Below are 15,344 nucleotides of genomic sequence, written 5' to 3' on the forward strand. Positions count from 1 at the left end.
TATGGTGATATATATATGTACTTTGATAATAAATTTACTTTAAACCTGGAAATTTAAATTTCTTGTACTTTGAAATATTAGCACATTTGGGATGGAGTAGTGCGGAAGGGAGCGGGGATAACTCAGCTTCACTGACTTCTAACTGGATTAGCATTTTTTAAAATTTATCAGCAGTTTTGCATTTTTACTCGGAACAATTTAAGGAATCTGCTAATCTATAAATGATGAAGTTGGCGCAATTCCATGTGGCTTCCCAAACATTACTGACATTTGCAGAAAGATTGCGCTAATATCACACTGAAGCCAAGCTAACCAGTGATAAATTACAGTGTTACAATAACTTCCTTGGCTATGATCTATCCGTATTTTCACTCTTACCCGATGTAATTCTTCACACCAGTGAAAGCAGGAATGATAACAGAGATAAGCTATGTCAATTAATAGCAGTTGTCATGTATTGCATTCCAGCCATTGAGAATGCTTTCAAGATCCTGCATACAGAACGCCACCTGCAGCAACTCAGATGCTGCATTCAGTCAGTAGCCACCAGACCACAAAACACTCAAAAACCATTCATCTTACACTGGATAACGTTCATTCATAGTGCCCCCAGACCCCTGGATAAGGAATGGGTGTCACAGTCAGAATTCCTGGTTTTGATCACCATCCAGAAATCTCTGCTGGAGAACTACTTTGCTTTTGACATTGTATAAACTTAGGGCTGGCATCAGCTGCAAAGTGCACCAATGCAAGACTCCAAAAGCACATTTGTCTTTCCTCACTCACAATGGACCATTTGTCAGGATAAAAGAAAGCTGTTGGCTTCCATTCAACTCAATTTAGTAAGTTATGAGAAGAAAATTGGTAAATAAATTCTTAGATATAGTTAGATTCAGGGAAAAAAAACTTAGTCAAACTTTTATATCGAGCCAGATTGTAAATGTATTCATTTGGATTTATGAATGAATCTGATTTACTTTGGTGCAATGAAATTGAATTGATTCTGTATTTCCCATGAGATATTTAATCCCGATTCCAGTAACAACCAACAGTGATGTAAAATCAGGAATTTACTACACAGCTCGAGCACCATTCAAATAGATCATGGCTGATTGCATTTCAATTCAATTTACTTGGCTGTGTTGTATACCTTTTGACAGCCTTATTTAAAAATATTATCAAGCTTAATCTTAAATATGTCACTGTACCCCCACTCCATCTCTTACAAATGAGACCATCCTATTGCCAAAAAAAAATATTCTCTAATATGAAATATACTAAGAGTTACGGTTTCCATTCTGTTGGATTGTGTTTGTTATTGTGAAACATGGATGAACATAGACTGGAACATGAAGTTAACTCACTGAAAACTTCAAGCAGGACTTATTTTTTTAGATGTTGTCTACCCAGCCAATTTGACCTTGCACAGTTATAAATTTCTACTCATGGAGTTATGAATAGAGGGTTATTATTGGTGTTTCTATTGGTGGAATTTTGAATAGAGGGTTATTATCTTTTTTTAATTAGTGGAGTTTTGAATGGATGATTACTATTGGTGTTTCTATTGGTGGAGATTTGAATGGAGTGTTATTATTGGAATTTTGAATGAGAGTTGTTGTCGGTGTTTCTATTGGCAATCTGAATGGAATGTTATTATTGGTGTTTTTATTGATTTAATTTTCAATGAAGAGTTATTTTTGGTTTTCCTATTGGTGGAGTTTTGGATGGAGGATTACTATTGTTGTTTCTATCGATGGGGATTTGAATGGAGGGATTTTTATTTTTATGTTGTAGTTATATTTGAATGATTGCTTTTAGATTTTTTGAAGGAGGGAAAAAAATGGAAGATGAAAACAGTTTTTCCAGCAACTACTTGATTTGCAAATACTTAATTTAAGCAATTTCAACGTTTGAAGAGCAGTTTCTTCCTGTCTGCCATCAGAGTTCTGAACATAGAATGAACTCATTAACATAAAATTACTATTTTTGCTCTCTTTTTTCACTGTTTATTTATTTTTGTATATATTTCTTATTGTAATTTATAGTATATTTATGCATTGCGCTGTACTGTTGCTACAAAACAACAAATTTTATGACATACAGAATTATGTGAATGTCTTAGAAAGTAACAAACAATGTTGCTGGTAGAGGTGTAAATCGAATTATAGAACAGTAGTCTGATAGTATATTGAACAATTATATGAGATTATGTTCAAGAAAAAGTTAAACTCTGTAGAGTAACCTTAATAAAATGGGAGCAGGAGTTAATCATGCATTGGGACAAAGCTGACATACCAAGGGTTATTGAAACATGGCTACAGGAAAAGCAAAGCTGGGGATAAAACAATGCAGAGAAAATATATTTAGAAAATATTCTGAGGAAGATGGAGGAGCTGGAACATAAGCACTTATGGAGGATAATGTAAATTGGAGAATAAAGTGTGCATCTTTAATCAATTAAAATTAGAATCTGTTGAGGTTGATATAAATCATCAATCACGTAAGTAGCCATAATTGTTTTGGGCAAGGTTAGTCTCTCCTGTAAAGGTCTGAGTTTAGTTTGTCCAATATTTTAAGATTAACATCTGATGAGAATTGATCTGGAGGTGTCACCTCCTCGGGCCCTCTAACAGGCTATAGTTTCTTCACTTTCTTCCTCTCCTGTTATCACAGTGTTTCTTAAGACATTTTCCAGGTCGCTTATCATTCGAATCAATCCACTGACGATGCAATAGTATCTGGCCTCCACCCTGTCCCGTCCCATCTGAGAAATGGAGTTTAATATTCCAAGCTGCTGTTTATAGACTCAGTTTGGCATTTAACACCATCATACCCCAGAAATTGGTAGGGAAACTGTCCTTGCTGGGTCTCAACACCTCCCTCTATGACTGGATACTGGACTTCTTAACAGAACAGCCACAGTTAATCTGTATGGGCAGCAATGTCTCTTGTCCTATCACGCTGAGCACTGGCACTCTCCAAGGCTGTGTGCTCTGCCCGCTGCTGTTCACACTGCTGATGCATGACTGTGTTGCAGGATCCAGCTCAAATTGTGTCATCAGGTTGTGGATGACACAACCTTGGTGTGCCTTATCAAGAGTGATAACACAATGGAGTATAGGGAGGAAGTGGAGCGGCTGGTGAATTGGTGTGAGAAGAACAACCTAAGCCTGAACATGGAGAAGAACATGGAAATGACTGTAGACTTCAGGAGGGTGTAGATGAAGCATCCCCCTCTGAGAATATGTAGCTCCTCTATAGAGTGAGTGAAATGCACCAAGTTCTTGGGCATTCAAGTCATGGATGATCTCACCTGGTCCCTTAATATCACCTCCCAGAACAAGAAGGCACAGCAGTGCCTCCACTTCCTAACAAGATTGAGGCAAGAAAAGCCTCCACCACCCACAACCATCTTAACTGCATTTTACATGAGCACCATTGAGAGTGTGCTGACAAGTTCATCTCCATCTGGTATGGGGGCAGTTGAGCATTGGACTGGACACCCCTACAAAGGACAGTGAGAACAGCTAAGAGGATCGTAGGGGGTTCCCTACTATCCATCTAGGACGTTTACCAGGAGCACTGGGTACACTTGGCCCTTAGTATTATTAAGGATCCCACCCATCCATCCAGCATCCTCTTTGACTTTCTACCATCAGGAGTGAGACTGATGCATAAGAACAAAAATGGTCAGGATGGAAAGTACAAATTTGTAGTTTCTTCTCTCAGGCATTTAGGCATTTGAACTTACTGCTGCATTGCATTTGAAGTGTCTCTGGTTAATCTGTTCTGTACCTTACAATATTTACTTTACGCACTTTAGTTTGTTATTTATGTGTGATTCACCTGTAGCTTTTATCCTTTTCTACATATGTTATGTGTATTACTGTGCCTTACAGCCTGGTTCAGTGAAAAGGTGTCCTGTTTAATGGTATACATGTATATAGTTAAATGACAATAAACCTCACTTGACTTGATTTTCTTCCACGTGTTCTGATACTCAGAAAAGAGCCATTCAGTGAATGTCCATGTGGAATTTTGAGTGGCTTCCACTTTATTTAATTGATTCCAATGGTCAACAATATCAGTCCTCCTTCAGAGTATGTGTAATTTCCAACTTATTGCAGATCAGAAACTCATGGTAGTTTAGACATAGTTTGACATAATCTTTTTCATATCAATGCATCACACCTGTAGTGGACAATTACTAATTGAAATAAATTCAGAGAGCAGGCTGGATCATCCTTTAGCAGAGCAACACCTTAAGATTATCTTGAGAGTCCTTAAGATCATCGTCATCATGTGCCATATTGTATGATGTGGACAATTGTCGTCTCATGACTATGATTGTTCTTGGCAAATTTTTTTTAGTAGTGATTTGCTGTTGCCTTCTCCTTACAAGATGGGTGACCCCAGCCATTATCAATACTCTTCAGAGATTGCCTGCTTGGCGTCAATGATTGCATAACTAGGGCTTGTGGTATGCACCAGTTGCTCTTAATGCTGTCTGCTACCTGCTCCCATGGCTTTTACTTGACTCTGATTAACATGGGGGCTAATCCGGTGCTACACCTTGTCCAAGGATGACCTGCAGTCTAGCAGAGGGAAGGAGCGCTTTACACCTCCTTTCATAGAGATGTATCACCACCCTGCCACCTAATGTCTTTAAGAATAACAATGAAACCCATCCTAAATATTCTGTCTTCTTGGCATTGGGCAGATGATACAAAGGCTTGAAAGAGCACACCACCCAGCTCAAGGAAAATGTCTACTTTGTGGTTATGAATATTAAATGGTTCCTTAGTACAATAAGATAGACTTTTATCCTCACAATGTATTTTGTTATAATTTGAACCTAATCGTTTACCTGTACTGCACTTTTGCTGTAGCTGTAACGCTTTATTCTGCATTACCTTGTTCTACTTCAATAACCTGTGTAATTACTTGAAATGTATGAACAGTATGCAAGACAAACTTTTCATTGTATCTCTGTACATTCGTTCATTACGTGGTGTGTTAAATGATGTGGGCGATTATGGTCTTGGATTGTTTTTGGCAAATTGTTCTGCTGAAGTAGTTTGCAATTGTCTTCTTCAGGGCAGTATCTTTACAATACAGGTGACTCCAGCCATTATCAATACTCTCCAGAGATTGTCTGCCTGGCCTCAGTATTCGCATAACCAGGACTTGGGATCTGCACCGGCTGCTCATACGACCATCCACATCCTGCTCCCATGGCTTCACTTGACCTTGATCAGGGAGAGGGGGTGGTGCTAAGAAGGAGCTACACCTTACTCAAGGGGGACCTTCAAGCTAACAGAAGGGAGAAGTGCTTTACACATCCTTTGCTAGAGATCTCTACCCTGCCTCCCGCTATCTTGGTACATGTGACAATAATAAACTAATTCCAATTCCAGTTCCAATTTTAACTTCTATTTCTCCATCCGCTTCCCAAACTAATCTCTCTGTCTGTGGAAAGATGCAGGATAAGATGTTTCTCCAGCAATGCAAGTTTCAGAAACAACATCTCATCCTGCATTTTGCCATTTTGAAGCCTTCTGTATACAATATTGAATCTCCAATTCCAGGTAACATGCGATTTTTTTCTGTTTGTAATTGACGAGCCACTTCTTCCAGTAGTTTTTTTTTATTAATTTTGGCTTAACTTTTCTTTCTCCATTACTTTTATGATTGTTCTAATTTAGAGATTCTGCACAGTAGCAGGCCTTTCTGGCCTAATGAGCCTGCATTGTCCAACTACACTAATAACCCAATAACACAATGAAACTACTAACCCATATGTTTTTGGATTATGTGAAGAAGTTAGAGCACCCAGAGGAAAACAATGTGGGTTGTGGGAATATACAAACTCCCTACAGTCTGTGGCAGAATTGAACTTGGCCTACTAGCACTATTCTAGCATGATGCTAACAGTCATGCTGCCATGCCATTCCAAATATATCCTGCTGACATGCACCATGCCCACATTATTAACAACATATAACACTGACTGAAAAGTATAATCTGCTTCTAACTATTGCATTGTCCATTTGGTCTCAGCCTATCAGAGGTATTTCCTTTGCTCTCGCCATTCTTTACTCACCTCCTCTACTTACTGAAAACAAGTCTTCCTATTTGTCTGTTTTGAAACCTGTCTTGGACCTAACATATTAACTCTGTTTCTTTTATCATAGATGCCCTCTGACCTTCTGAGTGTTTCCAGCATTTTATTTTTTAATAGTGAACTTACAGCTTTTATCTGGCTTATTTTGACTGCACAGAAAGGTACCTATTGTCTCATATCTACTGTGTCTCCTTGGGTAATTGTAAAACCAAAGATCTATATTAAAATTAATATAAAATACTAGCACATTTAGGTTTGCATATGGGTTTCACAATTCTTTAACCCTTCACCTAACGGTCAAGCTTCCCATCCTGCTTTACAATTAAAATTTTACATCTATACCCAAATAGATGCTCGTGGGATTTATCAATAGGGATTCCTCTGACAGGAAAGAAGAAAATAGCCCAAGGAAGGGGTTGGGGTGAGATTCACCGCTGCCCAGTAGACTGTGAACTTAGTCCTAGGTTTGAGGTCTTTGAACACTCTTCCTCAGGTGACCAAAGGCTGTTTGAGCAAACTGGAGGTGGTGATTAATTTCATCCCTGACCTCTGCTGAGAGATGGCTCCTGATTTCTGGAAAGCGACTGCTTCAGTTCTGGTCATCATAATGTATAACGTATAAGGAGGCACTGGAGGAGATGAAGAGATGATTAGTGTGAGTGATGCTTGAACTGCAGGATAAAGACAATGGATTTCTTACCTCTTTAAAAAAGAAGGGCTTCAAAACAAAAATAGAATTTGATAGGTGATGTAATAAATGCATTTAAAATTATGGAACGTGTTGATGGATTGGATTCAGAATCATAATCAGAATCCGGTTTATTATATCTGGCATATGTCGTGAAATTTGTTAACTTTGTGATAGCAGTAATATGCAATACATAATAAATGAGGCAAAACACTGAACTACAGTAAGTGTGTGTGTATATATATAACAGTTAAAATAAGTAGTGCAAAAACAGAAATAAAGTTATAGTGGGGTAGTGTTTATGGGTTCAATGTCCATTCATAAATTAAATGGCAGAGGGGAAGAAACTGTTCCTGATTGTGTGCCTTCAGGCTTCTGTATTTACTTCCCAATGGTAACAATGAGAAGAGGGTATGTCCTGGGAGGTGGGGGTCCTTAATGATGGACGCTACCTTTCCGAGGCACTGTTCCTTAAGGACGACTTGGATACTATGGAAGCCTGTATGGAAGATCATAATTTGAAAGCATCAATATAAAATAGCTGGACACAGAACATGTGGGAAGAACTCGGTTCAGGCAGCATCTATGGAAATAAAGAAACAGTTGATGTTTTGGGCTGAGGTGAGTTCCTCCAGTATTTTGTGTGTGTTGCTCTGGATTTCCAGCTTCTGCAGAATTTCTCATGATTATAACTACTAAAAAATCCAGTAAAGAATTCAGAAGCAGCTGCTTTTTCCATAGTGATGAGAATAAACCTGTAGATCTTGCTATCTCAGATAGTTATTGAAATAAGCAGATTAAAAGGAGTATGGACGAGCACACGAGGAAGAAAGATGTAGATGAGAAAAAATATGGGGGAGAAAGCCTAGTCAAGTATCATGCTGAAATGAACTGATTGGATCAAAAGACCTTCATCAAATGTTGATTGCATTTTGAATGGTGCCCATCTCATGAAATTCTGCTGTCAACAAGGAATTCCTTCATCTGGAATGCACTGGGAATTTAATGATTCCTTTTTAATGATAGCTTTTTGAGTTGAGGGTCAACATCTTTCATACATACCATGTCCAGCAGAGAGTTTAATAAATTAGAGTATAGCCTTTCTGAGAAGTTCTCAAGGTTAGAATCTTGTTTGGGATGGATGTTAATTCTCATCTCACCACATAGAAAGCTAGATTTACTGTTTAGATTCTGTTACCTGGGAATCGATTCTGATAGGACCCTGATTTTTTCCCACTTTTCTGAATAGTCCAGGAACACTATCTGACTTATTTGCTTTGACTTTTTTGCAATAGTTATTTCATATATATGTCAGGGATGGGGTAAGAAGGGGAGGAGGGGCATTAATGGAAGTTAGAGAAGTCAATGTTTTTAAATTATTTATTTTTATTTATTTATTAAATTTTAGAAAATTACAAATAATAAATGAGATGATAAAATAGTGAGAAAAATAATATTAACCCTCCCCTCTCCCCTTAACCTTTATCTAAAGAAAGAAAAAAAAGAAGAGAAAGATTGCCTGGATATCGGAGGATCCCCACATGCTCCATGGAGTTCAAAATAATTTTAATATTTATTTTTACTTTCCCCAATTACTTTATAATTTTATCTTCAAAGGACCTATGTATTTAATCCTATCTTTTGTAAGTATGGGAGCCAAATTTTCAAAAATATATCGTATTCATTTCTTAGATTGTATGTAATTTTTTCAAGTGGAATACAACTATGTATTTCATTATTCCAACAATCCATAGTTAAATATAAATCAGATTTCCAAGTAACTGCAATAACTTCTTTGGCTACTGCCAATGCAATTTTTATACATTTTTTCTGATACTTATTCAATTTAAGTTTTGGTATTGTCCCTTCAATGTCTCCTAATAAAAATAATACTGGACTATGTGGGAGTTGTACTCCAGTAATTTGTTCCAATAAAAGTCTTAGATTTATCCAAAATGGTTGAATTTTAAAACAAGACCAAGTAGAATGTAAAAAAGTACCAATTTCTTGATTACATCGAAAACAATGGTCAGACATATTTGAATTTAATCTATTTATTTTCTGTGGTGTTATATATAAATGTAAAAAATTATATTGTATTAATCTAAGTCAAACATTTCTTGTATTTCTCATACTAACAGAACATAATCTTGACCAGTTTTTTCCATCAATTTTAACATTCAAATCAGATTCCCATTTTTGTCTTGATTTATGAATTCCTGATTTAATTGTCTGTTTTTGAATCAAATTATACATACAAGATGTAAATTTTTTAATATTTCCTTTTTGAATTAATATTTCTATTTCACTAGGTTTTGGCATCAACATTGTTTGACCCAGCTTTTCTCGTAAATAAGCCTTTAATTGGAAATAACAGAAAAGAGTGTTATTTGATTTTTATATTTATTTTTTAATTGATCAAACGACATCAATATACCTCCTTCAAAACAATCACCTATATATTTAATCCCCTTTTGGAACCAATTATGTAAAAGTTTATTATCCATTGTAAAAGGAATAAGCCTATTTTGAATTAAAGTTCTTTTTGCTAATAAAGATTTCTTTATCTCATCGTCCATATTTACCTTATTCCATAAATCAATCAAGTGTCTTAATATAGGAGATTCTTTTTTTCCCGTATCCATTTGGATTCCCATTTATATATAAAATCTTCTGGTATGTTTTCTCCTATCTTATCTAATTCTATTCTAATCCATGCCGGTTTTTCTTCATCAAAAAAAGATGCAATAAATCTAAGTTGATTTGTAATTCTTAAAATTTGTAAGTTGTAACCCTCCTAAATCAAATTTACATGTCAATTTTTGCAATGACATTCTTAACATCTTTCCTTTCCAAAGAAATTCCTTTACATATTTATTCAGTTCTTGAAAAAACTTCTGAGGTAATTGTATTGGTAAAGTTTGAAATAAATATTGCAATCTAGGAAATATATTCATTTTTACAGCATTAACTCTACCTATTAATGTTATTGGTAACATCATCCATTTATCAAGATCCTCTTTTATTTTTTTTTAATAATGGCAAATAATTTTGTTTATATAAATTTTTTACATCATTATCAACTCTAATACCTAAATATTTTATCCCATTTATTGACCATCGAAATTGAGTTACTAATCAACAGTGATTATAATTTCCCTTGGTAAGGGGTAAAAATTCACTTTTATCCCAATTTACTTTATACCCTGATACTTTCCCATATTCTTCCAATCTAAAAGATAATCTTTGCAAAGATTGCAATGGGTTTGTTAAATAAATCAAAACATCATCAGCAAGTAAATTAATCTTATATTCTTCTTGATTAACTCTAAAGCCCCCAATCTCTGAATCTGTTCTAATTAATTCAGCTAATGGTTCTATTGCCAATACAAATAAAGCAGGTGATAATGGGCAGCCTTGTCTAGTTGACCTCGTTAAACAAAATGGTGTTGAAATCTGACCATTTGTAAATACCTTAGCTTGAGGAATTAATATTTAAGGTTTTAATCCATTGTATAAAAGATTTTCCTAACTCGTATTTTTCCAATACCTTAAATAAAGAATCCCATTCCAATCTATCAAATGCTTTTTCTGCATCCAAAGCAACTGCCACACTCATTTCCTCTCTTTTTTGTGACAAATGAATTATACTAAGTAACCGGGTTATATTATCCATTGATTGTTTTTAATAAAACCTGTTTGATCCATATGTATTAATTTTGGTAAATATTTAGATATTCTATTAGATAAAATTCTTGCTATTATTTTATAATCTGTATTCAACAAAGAAATAGGCCTATATGATGTTGGTTTTAAAGGATCTCTATCTTTTTTTGGCAATACAGTTATGATCGTTGTTAAAAAAGATTGTGGGAGTTTATGCATTCTTTCCACTTGGTATATTAATTCCATAAAAGGAGGAATTAATAAATCTTTAAATTTTTTATAAAACTCAGGAGGAAAACCATCTTCTGCTGGGGATTTATTACTCTGAAGTGATCCTAAAGCTTCTTCAACCTCTTTTAATGTAAAGGGCATATCTAATCCTTTCTGTTCTTCCAAATTTAATTTTGGAAGGGTTATTTGTGATAAAAATTTATTTATCTCAGCAATCTTATTTTGTGATTCTGATTGATATTGTTCAGTATAAATTTTTTTTAAAGTTTCATTAATTTCTATAGGTTTATAAGTAACCTTATTTACACTTGTTCTAATTGCATTTATTGTTTTAGAAGCCTGTTCTGTTTTCAACTGCCAAGCAAGAATTTTATGTGATCTTTCACCTAATTCGTAATATTTCTGTTTAGTTCTCATAATTACTTTTTCTGTACAATTTGTCTGGAGTGTATTATATTGTAGTTTTTTATTAACAAGTTGTCTTCGTTTTTCTTCTGTCATATATCTTTGAGATTCTTTTTCTAACTTTATGATATCTTTTTCCAATTGATCTATTTCTGCCATGTATTCCTTCTTAACTTTAGATGTATAACTTATAATCTGACCCCTTAAATATGCTTTCATCGCTTCCCATAATGCAATTTTATCCTCAACTGAATGTAAATTTGTATCCAAAAAAAATGAATCTCTTTTTTCATAAAATCACAAAAATCTTGATGTTTTAATAAAATTGAATTAAATCTCCATCTATAAATCGATTCCTCCTTATCCATCATTATCATTGTCATTATCAAGGGGGAATGATCTGACAGTACTCTTGCTTTATATTCCACACTTTTCACTCTATCTTGAATATTTTTTGATAATAAAAAAAATCAATCCTTGAGTAAGTTTTATGTCTATTTGAATAAAATGAATAATCTCTTTCTCTTGGATTAATTTTTCTCCATATATCAATCAGGTTTAAATTTTTCATTAATGATAAAGTTAGTTTTATTACTTTTGATTTTGTAGCAACTTTAGTTGACCTATCCAAAACTGGATCTAAACAAAAATTAAAATCTCCACCTATTAATATTTTATCATGTGCATCAGCCAAGTTCAAAAAAACTTCTTGTATGAATTTTTCATCATTTTCATTTGGTGCATAAATGTTTATAAAAGTCCATAATTCTGAAAAAAATTGACAATGTATAATCACATATCTCCCCCAGAATCAATTATTACATTTTGTATTTTAATTGGTAAAGATTTATTAACCAAAATTGCAACTCCTCTCGATTTTGAATTAAGAGAAGCTGCAATGACATTTCCAACCCAATCCCTCTTTAATTTCTTATGTTCTGTTTCTGTTAAATGTGTTTCTTGTAAAAAAAAGCTATATCTCCTTTCATTTTCTTAATATATGTTAAAACTCTTTTTCTTTTCACAGGTCCTTTAATTCCATTAACATTAAAACTTAAAAAATTAAGTAAATTAATCATTCATTATACCTTGGGAACTCTTTAAACTTCTCCATGTTGCTATGAGTTTCTCCCCAACCATCCAGGCAAAAAAGAAGAAAAATAGAAGGAAGATAACTAATATATAAGAAAAAAAAACAAAGTACCCCACTAATGTTGCGAATAAAAAGAACACAACATTACCCCCCCTCATTTTACGGGTCATGGCAATCGCCATGATTGTACACGTGAAACTCGCAGCCATCGATCAGTAGCTCCTCCAGCTCACCCGCAAAAAAAAAGAAAATATATTAGTGAAGAAAAAAAAGAAAATAATTAATGTCTCTACTCCCAATTAATACACCTCAACTATTTTTTTTATAAATGTCCATCAAGTCCAACCTTGTTTCAGTCTTCATCATTAGTCCATTTCATTTCTATAATTCTTTACTCCTCTTCATGGACATCAGGTAATTCTTGTACAAGTTTCTCCGCTTTCCGGTAGTCAACGAAAAATCTTCTTTCTTCGTTATCCAGGAAAATGATCAATTTTACTGGGTAACTCAATAAAAATTTATAGCCCTTTTCCCATAAAGATTTTTTCACTGGATTAAATTCCTTCCGCCTCTTCAGAAGATCGTAACTTATGTCTGGATAAAAAAAAAACTATTTTCCCTTCTGTTATCAATGGGCCATTTCTCTTTTTAGCACCTTGAGTAGCTGCCTTCAAGATCTTTTCTTTATCTTGGTACCTTAAGCATTTTATCAAAATTGATCTTGGATTTTGATCTTGTTGAGGTCTTGGTCTTAAAGCTCTGAGTGCTCTTTCAATTTCAATTACTTGGCTTCCTTCTTTCATTTCCAAAATTTTCAGAATCCATTCTTGAAAGAATTTTATTGGGTTTTCTCCCTCTGTACCTTCCATAAGACCAACAATTTTGATATTATTTCATCTACTAGAGTTTTCAAGTGCATCTATTTTTTCCAACATCTGTTTTCTTTCTATTGTCCAGGCAAGATTATTGTTTTCTATCTTATCTATTCTTTCAGTGTTTTCTTCCACTTTTACTTCCATCTCTTTAACTTTATTATCCATCTTCTTTTGTTTTTCCACCACATTATCGAGTGTATTCTGCATCCTTCTTACAGCTTTTAATTCATTCATAATATATACCAGGATATCTTTTATGTCTCCTTTAATCTCCTCCTTCTTTTCCTGTTCTTCTTCCTCTGAATTTCCCAAAGAGTCTGATTCCACTTCCGATTCACTTCCAGCCGTAGTTGGGATTTGTAATTTTGTTAATATCTGTTCATGCATACTTGTTTCTTCGCGCATGCATTGTTCTTGCCGTTTCTTCTTAGAGACCGCCGACATTGCTGCAACTTCCTGTCCCGCATCATCAGAAGTGCCATGCACTTCGCCGGGACGAGATCCAACGAGTCCGAGGCTTCGCCGAGATGGTTAGGCCTTTTTCCCCACTGATTTGTGCAGTCTTCGAAGTAGTAGCTTTCTTCTGTTTCGGTTTAGGAGCCATATCAAAAGATAATCCTGAGTTACTTATAAATAGTTTCTAGTAGATACTTGTTAACTCTTCATTTAAACCCTATTTCATTACTTTTTACGAGGGAGCTGGATTCCCAACGTCTCGACCCTACATCATCACGTGACGCCCCCCCCCCCCCCCCCCGAGAAGTCAATGTTCATGCCATCAGGTTGGAGGCTACCTTTCTTTCATCCCACCCCCTCCGGTCTTCTCTTATCATTTTGCATTTCCTGCTCCCCCCACTACTTTCAAATCTCTTAGTATCTTTCCCTTCAGTTAGTCCTAACGAAGGGTCTCAGCCCGAAACGTCGACAGTGCTTCTCCCTATAGATGCTGCCTAGCCAGCTGTGTTCCACCAGCATTTTGTGTGTGTTGTTCAAATATATCCAGTGACTTGGCCTCCACAGCTGTCTGTACCAATGAATTCAACGGATTTGTCACCTTCTGGCTAAAAAGGCATTCCTCTTCATCTCTATTCATCTCTATTCTATTCTCTTCTGAGGCTGAGATTCTCCTAGTACAGGAACCATCCTCTTCACTTCTGCTGTCTCTAGGCCTTTCAATAATTGTATATTTCAACGAGATACCCCTCTCTCTTCTAAATTCCAGCAAGTACAGGCCCAGAGCCATAAAATACTCCTCATACATTAGTCTTTTTATTACCAGGATCATTTTTGTGAACCTCCTCTGGACCCTCTGCAGTGCCGGCATATCCTTGTGGTGAACTATGTGCCTGTCTGGACACGCCCCCTGCTGACTGCTCCTGTGGCTCCTCCCACAGGCCCCTGTATAAAGGAGATCTGAGGCCTGACGCTCGGCCTCAGTCTCCAGGACATTGTATGATAGACACTCACTCCTGGTTCCTTCTTCCAGTCAATAAAAGCCGATATCTCGCCTTACGTCTCAGTGTGAGTTAGATAAGGGGCCCAGAACTGCTCCCATACTCCCAAGTGTGATCCGACCGATGCCTTATAAAGCCTCAGCATTTCATTTCTGCTTTTTGAATTCTAATCTTCTCAAAATGGATGCTAACATTGTACTTGCCTTCCTCACCACTGATTCAACCTGCAAGTTAACATTTAGGGAATCCTGCATTAGGACATTCAATTCACTTTGCAGCTCTGATTTCTGAAATTCCTCCCTGTTTAGAAAATAGTTTACACCTTTTAGCAGTGCATGACCATATACTTCCCTGCACTGCATTCCATCTGCCCATTCTCCTAAACTTTATAAGTCGTGCAGCAGCCTGCCTGCTTCCTCAACATTACTTATCCCTACACCTTTCCTCATATCATCTCAAACTTGGCCACAAAGCCGTCAATTCCATCATCCAAATCATTGATTTTCCTGCAGAGGGCATTCCATTTTAGGAAATAAGCGTATTTCACTGTTAGTTGTAGCTGGGACATTTTTCACAGATTGACCTTGAAGTAAAGCCATCCACTCCAAGGAAGAAGCAGACGTTAGCATTCTGGCAAAAATTTCCAGGAACTTGTGGGAAGTTATTTTGAGCCTATCTTTGTGGAGAGTGAACCAGTGAAGGATGTGATACCTATTAGTAGCAGCAGCCCATAGGTGCCTTTGCATTTGTCGTTTGCACTTTGGTGTGCTATGCACATTGTCAAGGCAACAGTTGTGGTCAGCTCTCC

The 15,344-nt window shown here is 35.8% G+C and overlaps 1 protein-coding gene across 1 annotated transcript in view; it reads left to right on the forward strand.

Annotated features, from left to right (window-relative positions):
- Positions 1–15,344, forward strand: part of ccbe1 (collagen and calcium binding EGF domains 1) — a 392,272-nt gene that overhangs the window by 8,500 nt on the left and 368,428 nt on the right. The window lies entirely within an intron of this gene.

Source organism: Hypanus sabinus, chromosome 14 (assembly GCF_030144855.1).
Source record: "Hypanus sabinus isolate sHypSab1 chromosome 14, sHypSab1.hap1, whole genome shotgun sequence".
NCBI classification, from domain to species: domain Eukaryota; kingdom Metazoa; phylum Chordata; class Chondrichthyes; order Myliobatiformes; family Dasyatidae; genus Hypanus; species Hypanus sabinus.